Genomic DNA, 12,664 nt, shown 5'->3' on the forward strand with positions numbered 1-12,664 from the left:
CTGAATTTTCAAAATTATTATTTTCTTTAAACAGGAAACCTATCTTTCATGCTCTTTAAAGTCAAATTTTAGTTTTCATATCTAAATTGAAATAATATCTACAAAATATCTAATTATAAGACATAACAAATGCGAAGTGTTTTAGTTAGCTTTTTTGCTGCGGTGACTAAAGACTCAACAAAAACAATTTTAGAGGAGAGAAAATATTTTGGCCTATAGTCCAATTACCAATAGTGTCCTCCTTTTGCTCCAAACTCTTTTGAACTTTGTCTTCAATGCCCACAGTCCTATTGGCATTCTGGTTTTCTGAGCTTCCATCAGAATTAGCCATTAAGCTCCACTTAAAATCTAAAGCATTTCTAGCTTTCACTTTTATTCCTACCATCTCAAAATTCCTCTCACCAGTGCAAAAAGCTCAGAAAGCTTCTGAACCATATGCTCAGGTTAGTCACAGCAATGATCCCACTTCTTGGTACCCATTTCTATTTATTCAACTTTTTTGCTGCTGTGACTAAAAGATCTCACAAAAACAATTGTAGAGGAGGAAAAGTTTATTTTAGGACTCAGGGTTTCAGAAGTTTTAATCTATTGACAGTAGATTCCTTTCCTTGGGGCTCAAGGTGAGCTCAACATTATGGAGGAAGAGTGTGGCACAGGGAAGCAGCTCACATGATGATCAGGAAGTGGAGAGAGAGACTCCAATCACCAGATGCCAAATATATATCCCATAGCCATACCCCTAATAAACTCCTCTTCTAGCCACACCCTACCCACCTTCAGTTACCAGTTAATCCCTATCAGGGGATTAATTCACTGATAGGGTTAAGACTCTCACAAATCAATCATTTCTCCTCTGAACCCCTTGCATTGTCTCACACAAGAGCTTTTGGAAGATGCTTCACATCCAAACTATATCACCAAGATAGTAAAAATAATCTTGGTTAATTTAGTAGGTTGCAGCTACAAATACCACCTTGATTATGTAGTACAAGTGTAAGAAAAACCTCCCTTTTTTTTTCTTTTGGAGACAGTTCTCTGGATAATCTGAGTTCAAGTCTTAGATTTGCCATTACTCTGTTCTCATAATTAAAAACACATACTCTCAAGTGAGAGTTGGGCATTATGATTATTGAAGCTTTGATTTATTTACCTAGTTTTAAATTCTTATTTTTCATCCTAACTTGAAATTGTATCAGCACAGTATTATATTAACACTACAAATCTGGGAGCATACTGTGCCTTAAAATATTTCATCATGAATAAAGCATCCCAGAGTACTGTTGAATAAGAAACATTATTCTTTTTTGAGCTGAGCATAGTGACACATGCCTGTAACTACTGTGTCTTGGGAGACTGAGGCAAGAAGATAGCAAGTTCAAGACCAGCCTCAGCAACTTAGAAAGATCCTGTCTAAAAGTAAAGAATAAAAAGGAGTGGTGGATTGTGACTCTGGAGACTGAGACAGAAGGATGGCAAGTTCAAAGCCAGTCTCAGCAAAAACGTGGTGCTAAGCAACTCAGTGAGACCCTATCTCTAAATAAATACAAAATGGGGCTGGGATGTGGCTCAGTGGCCATGTGCCCCTGAGTTCAATATCCCCAGGACACACACACACACAAAAAAAAAGGAGTGGTAGATTTATCCCAGTTGTAAAGTATCCCAGGGTTCAGTCCTTAGTGCTGCAAAATAAATCTATAAATAAATACATATGTATGTATATATGATTCTTTCTGAATAGATAAAATATTACTTTAACATATCTACTTATGAAAAAATCTAAATATTCATAATTGGGCCAATTTAAATTTAAGGGACTAGACCATTGGAAAAATGTAGTAAACATTCTAATATTTCTACTTTAAACATTTTGTTTGTTTAATAACTTCTAGGACAAGCAATATATGTCTAATGCACACATAATCTCCTTCTTATATACATTTTTGCATAATTTCTTTATTTTTTGCTTTGTTATATAACAAATGACTTGAGAATATTTTAGTATATTTTCATGCTGATTGTTTGAATTATCATATTTAAATCATCCAATATAGCAGTAGGTAATTTTAGGGGGATGTTTATATTTAACAAATAAAAGGACTACTCACATATATAATGATATACATGAGGATGTATTTGAGAGATATTCAAGAGATACTATAGAATATAAAAGAGTTGTTTCAATAAATCTGTGAAGAGAGAGGATTAAGTACTTCTGCCAAATTAGGTTTACAGAAACTTAACACTGGAAATGAAATAGCATTGGAACTAAGAGATGAGCATAAAAGGTTCTTAATACAAAATATGGATTGTGCAAAATATAAAATTAATCTCCAGGGTAAACAATACAACTAAACTATAAATTTGAATTCTGTATGCTAGTTATTTGAGGATGAAGCTGCTCTTCATTGTGTATTTGTACCCTTCTGATGGTCCACATTTTACACCTTCATGGAGCACGTTGCTGAGGCTGTGAAGGATGTCTCCATTTCTTCACTTTGTTGCTTTATTTATGAGAAAAAAAAACACACACACGCTTGTCAAACTTTTGCTAAATAACTTCTAACAAATTTTTGACAATGTGAGTGGGTTCAAAGTAGCCATAAATATAACTTTTGGAAAAAATAGCCAGAAGCAATATAACCCATGGAATAGGCCCTGTTATAATTTTATATAAGTTAGATAATGGTATTCCAGAATTTAATGAAGTCTGAAGGATTAAATTAAGTAAAATTGATGTAAAACAGTTTTCTGGTAAAAAGAAAAGTATTAGAAGAAGACAATAGTCAGCAACAAATTTCTAATTTAACATAATATTGATTTAATGAAATAAGAGCATGGTCAAATTTTAATAATAATTAACAAAAATGTATTTGTAGTCGAAATTAGATTGCTAAACTTATCGTGGATTTTGATTCCTCTAATATCTAAAAATTTAAGTTTTTTATAAAGTTGTGCTTGTTTACTACTATTTAATAATTGTGATTTATATTTAAATTCCATCTCGACATTATTCTGCATATAAACATTTTCAGTAGTATATACAAAGAATAATCCATAACTTTCAGTTTTTGCATTGCAAGATAATTATTAGAACATGATTACTGCTGAAACACAAAGAATATACAAAAATAAATTCAGCTAAGAAAGAAAACTTGAGTGGGCCAAACAGCATATGCCAGTAGTCCCAGCTACTCAGGAGGCCAAGGGAGTAGGATCATTTGAGCCCAAGAGTTAAGCTAGAGCCAAGGCTGGGCAACAGGGTGATAGCCTGTCTTTAAAAAGATAAGAGAGAGGAAAAAAAAGTAAGAAAGGGAGGAGATAAAAAGAAAAGAAAACAGAAACTTTGAAGTTTTTAAAAACTTAAGCAGAATTTGATTTAAATTAAGATGTAAACCTTTTTGTTTATTTAATCAAATTATACATAATGGTCTTTTCATTTATGTATTATTTTTATCATTGCTTTAAATTAATTTGAAAATATCTGCTAAATATTATGTATGTATGTATAATATATAATATTGTTTACTGTGTGCCACTTGATATAAAATGTGTATATACAATTTTCTTGTACATGAGTGTTAACATTTATTACTGCAGGGTATATCTTGTAAAAAGAAAAAGAGATATAAGCAATATAAAATATTTTATTTTTATTATGACAAAATATTTCAAATATTAATATCATATTGTGAGTTTTTACCCATAATTTGTAAAAGTATTTTGACTTTTCCCTGTCAGTTATTACACATTTTTTACATAATGTGTTGAGAAAGTCATCTTCAACAGAACTTTAAGATTTTTTAGGACAGTTGGGAGCAAATAAAACATATATTTTACATACTTTTGTTTTAAATATATCTGTTTTTTGAATTGAACAAATCTGTTACTATTCCAAGTAACAGAAAAAATATCCATAATTTTATAGGATTTTGTCCATTATTGATTGTTTACATAAATTTAATATACTATTTTTTTCATAGAAATACATGGAGAACTATGTATGGTATTTTTGAACACATGCACAGTATGTTGTATCTAGATATCAAGTAAGATTTCTTCATTGTGATGGAACAGAGTAGTGTGGAACTTGGATTTAGATGTGAAGTTGGAAGATAGATAGAACACCAATCCTAATGAAATGTTTGCTTCTGGATCAAAAACTGCATCATGGACCATTTTCCTTATATCAGTCAGTGTTCTTGATTTCTATGAATAGATGAATGCCAGTTATAGAGGAAATGTTGGTTAATTTAGCTGGACTATTTTGTGCACTATGAAATAACAATTCAGTTGAATATATACATAACATCAGTTTGTATCAGTAATGAAAAATAAGTTATATAGGAAGTTCAAAAAGAACTTTTATATTATTTGCACAAAAGCCTAGGCTTAGTGTTAATGGACAAACTAATTAAGTTAAACACCTTTAATTTTTTCTCTGATCTTATTACATGACATTTGGTATAATAAACTCCATTAAGAATAGTGATTATAAAGCAATAGATCTTCTTCAGCTGTCTAACAAGCAATACATGAATAAATGTTAATAAAACAGCAATCTGGTCTATACACTTAAGTAGGTCAAATTGGATTTTATATAAGGCCAATTTGGTGTGTTTGTGAAATTATTGTTTTTTATAGATAATTGGAGAGTTCAAGGAAAATAGCATTTCTCATATGTACAATAATAATAAAGGAGGATAACTCTACTACCCCAAACTCATGCTCATATTTTTACCCCACCTGCCTTTACTTTTCTCAAGAACTTTACTCTGACAGTTATTTTTACCACTGAATCTTTAATGACAAAAACTACATCATGGACCATTTTCCTTATATCAATCTGTGTTTCTTGATTTCTATAAATAGATGAATGCCAGTTATAGAGGAAATGTTTGTTAATTTAACTGGACTACTTTCTGCACTTTGAAATAACAATTCAGTTGAATATATATGTAACATCCCTACTATTCAAGAGTAGTCATAACATCAGTTTGTAAAAATAATTTTTCTCAAATTACATATTTTAATTTATTTTTAGTTGAAGATAAAATTGTATACCTTTATTGTGTACAGCATGTAGTAGTTTTAATATACATACACTGTAGAATGGTTACATTGAATTATCATATGCATTAGATCATATTTATTTTTGAGAGCACTTAAAATCTCCTCTCAGCTTTTGTAAAGAATATGCTATGGTGTTTTTAACTACAGTCACCATGTTGTAAATAGAGCTCTTGGTATACAATAGAACTCTTCACTCTTACACCCTGTGCACCACTATTCTATTTTCTACTTCTGAGTTTCCATACATGAGATTCTGCAGTATTTGTCTTTCTGTGTCTGACTGATTTAATTTATTATGGTGTCCTCCAAATTATTTCTGGCTGTTACAAATGGTGGGATTTCCTTTCAAATGATTTATTTTAAAGAACAACTGAAAACATTGTTACTACTTCTTCAACTAGCTTATGGTTTAATTTAACCTCAAATTACTTCCCCTTCAAGTACTCCAATGAAATTAATCCTATCAGGAGCAGGAGCTTCCATTATGACAAAAATCTATGAAGACTTTTTTGGGGGGGTACATTCCTTAACCTTACATAATTTTCTGCATTTTTCATTTCATCTACTTTGAAACACATTTTTTTCTTTATATATGTTAAAATGACAATATTTTGTATTTCTTTTGTTTTGCACTCCATGATCACTAATAAATTCTTTTTTGCAGTGTTCTCTTTCCAAAATAAAACGTTGAGATGCCCCAGAACATGCTTCTAGGTCCACTTTCCTCCATTTTTTAAAAAATTGGTAATGCATTTATCTTCAGCATATGTAACATTTCATAAGGCCTTCTATTATATTTCAAAATAACGTTTTCCCTCTATCTACTCCTTAGTACCATCAATTGTTTGGTTTTAGCCTCATCTTAGTATACTTTAAATAACCCTCCCCACAAACCTGCTTTTCCCTATATTTCTCCTATTTTTATAAATGGCCTTACCGTCAACACAAATGTTGAAACAAAAACTCAAAAAAAAATCTGGATTCCATTTTTTTTTTCTTTTCAATTAACTAACTGCTGCTTAAGTTTGGGCTTTCATATGACTTTGTATTCTTTTATTCATACAATATATTCAAAAAAGACTTCTCTGACCCTTCAGTATAGAATATTCCATCAAATCACTGTGTTGCATCATTAAGCTCCCTCAGACAACATAATACTTATTCTTTTAGATTAGAATTTTGGCATATTTTAAAATATATTTTGATGTCTCCTACTACAATATAAGATCTAAGATATCAAGATTATCTGATTTCTCTATTACCATATATTTAGTGGCTAAAAAAGAAATTTATATGGTAGTTTTTTGATTAAGCAAATAGATGAATATACATAGCATAATAATTTGAATAAGTAAAAATATTTTTATTAAGCAAATAGATGAATATACGTAGCATAATAATTTGAACACCATGTACAAAAATAGCTTCATTTTAAGTCATATTAATGTTATGAAAAAATGTTTATTTTTTAGCAATTTTTTAGAATGCCCATATTACCACTGTAGTCATGTGTAAATGGAAGGCATTTAATGTATGTGTGTGAAATATTAGTTTTTAAAAAAATCTATTTTAGATAAAATGGAGAATTTAGTAAAAAAAATGTATGAAAAAGAAAGAAAAATATTGAAAAAGGCCAACAAAGATAGATACTTGTAGAAAATGCTTAAAACATGAAAGCATAAGACATTTGCTTATTGAATATATGCATTTTGTCTTCTGAAATTTTCTGAGTTATTCAACATAAATACAAAGATACACAGACAATGAAAAATTTCATGCTTATCTATAGAACTTGTAGGTGAAAATTATCAATGAATTTTTTTCAACTTTTTTTTACATATAAAGAAGCTCTGATTAACTTTCTGGTTTTGTTTAGATAAATTTGTGTGATAAAACATCATGTCTCTGTCTCTTTTTATGTATTATCTAAATATCTAATATATCTCTCTATCATGTATGGTCATGCTTGTCCCTGTATTTTTTTATGTTTTAGTAAATAACACAGGATATATATTTGGGGGGGAGAAATAAACAGTGGTTTATGATTAACTATAATAATCAATTTTTATTTTGTTCTCCTTCCTTTACAAATAAATTTCCAATTTCCTTTAGGAAATTATCACGAGCTTCCTCACTTCATGTACTTTTATGTGAAAATAAGTCTAGAATGCACTCAGTCTGCCTATCCCATCACTACAACACATCCTCTGAGCCAAAACATTAAAAATCAATTCAGATATAATCAAGAAATGTTACCATTATGGAAAATATTTTTCCCCTCAGGAAATGGAACAAATAGGCAGAAAAAAAATGAGTACGTAATGTTAGAGTATTTTTTCTTCTTCAAATTATTATTCTCTCTTCTAGTAAGAGGGCAGAGCCTCCCATTGCACTGATTGTCTTACATTCCTACCTCAATGACACTGGTTTATCCATATCAGGGAGCAGATGTAAAAATTTATACCACACCTGAACAGATAATTTAACAGTCATTGTGTGTTTCTACCAGTTCTCTTGCTCTTTTTCCTACATTGTGAAATTTTATGGTGGAAAGTATATACTCCTAGATTCTAAATAAAAGATACATGAAGAAGGCAAACAACTGATTCAAGGTAATTTTTAGTTGACATGTAACATTTTTCAATATAAACAGCTGATAATTTTAGTGTTATGCTATATCATAACAGTGATGAACAAATTTAGAGATTTAGGAGAGCTTTTGATATAGATAGTCATTCTTTTGTCATTCTTTTGCAGGGTGAGAGGTAAATGATGATGACAGACAGATAACAAAAAACAAAACTAAAAATATTTCTGAATGAAATACAGTGCTCCCTGTCATTTTATTTTTATTGGGATTGTTAATCAGTCCTCACTAGCCATTTATGTTATCATAAATAGCCCAGTGAATCTCTCAACTTGGCATTTTGAAAATTTACATTAAACACAAGGTATGATTTATACTCTGAATAGGTGCTAGTTTTTATATACCTGCATTATTTACAGAGTGCATTAGATGCAAGAGTGAGACTTTAGATAAATTTGTTGAAAATACTTCATGAAAAGATTTGGAAGAATTTGGAAAAACAATCATTCCAATTTAACTAGAAACTTCACCATGATGTTTTTCCAAGAGGAGAATAGATACTATGTTCAATGATTCTGAGATTTTTCAATAAGGACTTCATTGATGATCTTGATGATAAATATTTCAAAATAAGAGAGAAGGTAGGATAGAAGACAGATTTCAATGGGTAGAAGATTCTGCCAATTGCCAAAAATTCTTAAATGTTATTTCATTTACTTGAGCTCTTTTTTTTCTATCGCCACAAGTATGATTTGCTGCTTACACTCCAACATTACTCTTAACAGCCACCCATTTTTCTACTTTTGAACATTGTAAAAGTCATATTACTACCTGGAGTTTTATTCATTATTTACTTACCTGTTACGTTCATATCATTATTCTGTCTAATGTACATTGGATTTGTTTAGCTTTAATGTATTAAATTATTTATAAAGTTTAACCTGAAAAATTTCATCAGTCCTTTTGGTCATAAGTAAATACAGTCAGTCCAGAGCCTAGACCCAGGACTATTTCTGCAGACTCACATGAGATCCTAGGATCAGGTCAGACCCAGGACCGCCTCTGCTGACATGTGTGACAGCCCAGGCCCAGGACCACCTCTTTACAGAGCGGAGGACCATTGGGGCTCCCCACTTACCACATGTTGCTCCCCCAGCCCGCCTCCATCTTGAGACACTGCAGCCATTGCCATAGCCCTCCCCACATCCTAGCCTCTATCTTGGAGACAAAAGACAGGGCCAAGAGGCAGCTGCCCCCAGCACAGCAGACCCCAGCACTGTATCTCTGAACAGGCAGCCTAAAGTCATTGTAAAGTCTGCCTTTCAGCCCCATCTCTGAAAGTGGTTGCATTCATCTTGGGACATACCGACTGCTATCTTGAGTTACCTCCACTACTGCCCCCATCATTTTCAGTTGCAGTAGCATCCATCATTGGACACCGACCTAGATACTGGAAGCCCTATATTAAGGTGAGGTACATGTAATCTGCAGGGACACTACAAGATTATAGGGTAGACACTGCAATATCTCAGATCTGCACTGCAAGAAAGAAAGACATATAGACAACATGAAAAAATAAGGGAAGAAAGTGCCCCAAACAAACTAAGATACTACAGTAATAGAATCCATTGACAGTGAAGTTGATGAAATTTCAGAGAAGAGGTTCAGAATGAATATAATGAAAATGACCTCTGAATTAAAGAATAACATAAGAGAGCAAATAGAGGAAAAATTGATCACTCCAACAAAGAGAAAAGATAGCAAATACAGGTAGCAAAAGATTACTTCAAGAAAGAGATAAAGGTTTTAAAAAATAAGAAATTCTTGAAATGAAAGGAAAAAAAAACAAATAAAACTCACTAGAAAGCATCACCAACAGACTAGATCAATTGGAAGACAGAACATTAGATAATGAAGACAAAATATACAGTCTTGAAAATAAAGTTGACCACACAGTGAAGATGGTAAGAAACCATGAACAGAACATCCAAGAATTATGGTAAAACATCAAAAGATGAAATCCAAGATTTATTGGGATAGAGGAAATCACAGAGATTCAAATCATTCCTTGCTCAGTCCCTTCAAAGAAATAATATCACAAAATTTCCCAAACATGGAGAATGAATTGGAAAATCAAATACAAGAGACTTACAGGACACAAAATGTATAAAAATACAACAGATGAACATCAAGTCACATTATAATGAAAATGCCTAGAATACAGACTAAAGATAGAATCTTAGAGGCCACAAAACAGAGGAATCAGATTACATACAGGGGAAGACCAATTTGCATCTCAGCCAATTTTTCAACCCAGACCCTCAAAGCCAAGAGATCTTGGAACAACTTATACCAAGCAGTGAAAGAAAATGAATGCCAATCAAGAATCTTATATGGAGCACAATTAAGCTTCTGATTTGATGACAAAATAAAAACCTTTCCTGATAAACAAAACTTAAAAGAATTTCAGTGAGAAAGCCTGTACTACAGGGCATTCTCTTCAAAAGAAATGAAAAATAAGAATGAAAATCAGCAAATGGAGGAGCTACACTAAAGGAAAGACCAATCAAAGAAGAAACCAAATAAAGTTAAAAACCAAAAATAAACCAATGTGTCCGAGAATACAAATCATATTTCAATACTAACTGTGAATGGGAAAGGCCTAAACTCATGAATTAAAATATATAGGCTGACAGACTGAATTAGAGAGAGAGAGAGAGAGAGAGAGAGAGAGAGAGAGAGAGAGAGAGAGAGTGCAATACACTGTCTTCAAGAGACTCACCTGACAAGAAAAGACATCCACAGACTGAAAGTAAAAAGGTGAAAAAAAAAACATGACACTCATATGGAGCACGTAAACAAGCGGGGGTTTCCATCCTCATATCAGATAAAGTGGACTTCAAACCAAAATTATTGAAAAGGGATAAAAAAAGACATTTTCCTACTACTTAAGGGATTTATACATCAACAAGACATAACAAGTATAAATATCTATGCCCCAAATAGTGGGGCATCTATGTATATCAAACAAATCCTTCCAACTACAATAATCAAATAAACCACAACACAGTAATTCTGGGTGACTTTAAATCACCTCTCTTATCACTGGATAGATCTTCCAAACAAAAACTAAAGAAACTATAGAACTCATTAAAATAATGAATAATTTAGATTTAACAGACATATATAGAATATTCCATCCACCAATGAACGAATACACCTTTTTCTCAGCAGCACATGGGTCCTTCTCCAAAATAGACCATATGTTATACTACAAAGCAAGTCTTAGCAAATACAGAAAAATAGAGATACTACCCTGTATTCTATCTGACCATAAAAGAATAAAATCAGAAATCAATGATAAAATAAATAATAGAAGATACTCCAACACCTGGAGACAAAATAATATGCTATTGAATGATGCATGGATAAGAGAAGACATTAGGGAGAAGATTAAAAAAAAAACATTCAGAGAGGTAAATGAGAACTCTGATACAACTCATCAAAATCTCTGGGACACCATGAAGGTAGGGCTAAGAAGAAAGTTCATTGCATTAAGTTTATTCATTAAAATAATGAAAAGTTAACAAAATAATGACCTAAAATTATATCTCATATCTTACATATATTATATTGCATCTTAGAAAAAGAAGAATAAACCAATGCCAGAAGTAGTAGAAGACATGAAATATGAAATTGAAACAGACAATTCAAAAAATTGACAAAACTAAAAGCTAGTTTTATAAAAAATAAATAATTTTGATAAATCCTTAGAAACCCCAATGAAAAGAAATAGAGAAAACTCAGATTACTAAAATACATGATGAAAATAAAATATCACTACACACACTACAAGAAGAAGAAATACAGAAATACAGAAGACAATTAGAAACTATTTTGTAAATTTATGCTCCAATAAAATAGAAAAACTCGGAAACACCAACAAATTTCTAGAGGCATATAATCAACCCAAACTGAGTCAAGAGGACATTTACAATTTAAACAGACCGATTTCAAGGAAGGAAATAGATGATGCCATCAAAAGCCTCCCAACCAAGAAAATCTCAGGGCCAGAAGAATTCACAGCCAAGTTCTTCAGGACCTACAAACAAGAATTAATATAAATTCTCTTCAAATTATTCCATGAAATAAAAAAGAAGGGGACCCATCCAAACTCATTCTATGAAGCTAGTATCATCCTGATACCAAAATTAGGCAGAGACACATCAAGGAAATCAAATATCAAACCAATATCCCTGATGAACATTGATGCAAAAACTCTCAATAAAATTCTGGATAATGGCCTCATATAAAAATATATTTAAAATGTAGTGCACGATAATCAAGTAGGGCTTATTCCCTACTTGGGATGCAAGGTTGGTTCAAAATAAGAAAATCAATAAGTATAATTCATCACATCAATAGACTTAAAGATGAGAATCATATGATTATATCAATTGATGCGGAGAAAGCATTTGACAAAATACACCACCCTTTCATGTTCAAAACACTAGAAAAACTGGGAATAGTAGGAGTATATCTTAACATTGTAAAAGCTATCTGTGTTAAACCCAAGGCCAATATCATTCTAAATGGAGGAAAATTGGAAGCTTTCCCTCTAAATACTGGAACAAGACAGGGATGCCCTCTTTCACCATTTCTATTCAACAGAGTCCTTGAAACTCTAACCAGAACAATTAGACAGAAAAAAAATATATACAAATAGGAAAAGAAGGACTAAAACTATCATTATTTGCTGATGACATGATTCTATATTTACAGGATTCAAAAAACTTTACCAAAAAAACTCCTAGAATTAATAAATGAATTCATCAAAGTAGTAGGATATAAAATCAATTCCCATAAATCAAATGCATTTCTATACATCAGCCATGAATCCTCTGAAAGAGAAATTAGGGAAACTCTCCCATTTGCAATTGCCTCAAAAAAAAAAAAAACCAAAATTGGGAAGCAAATTTAACAGAAGGGATGAAAGACCTCTAAAAT

This window comes from Ictidomys tridecemlineatus, chromosome 7 (genome assembly GCF_052094955.1).
Source record: "Ictidomys tridecemlineatus isolate mIctTri1 chromosome 7, mIctTri1.hap1, whole genome shotgun sequence".
NCBI classification, from domain to species: domain Eukaryota; kingdom Metazoa; phylum Chordata; class Mammalia; order Rodentia; family Sciuridae; genus Ictidomys; species Ictidomys tridecemlineatus.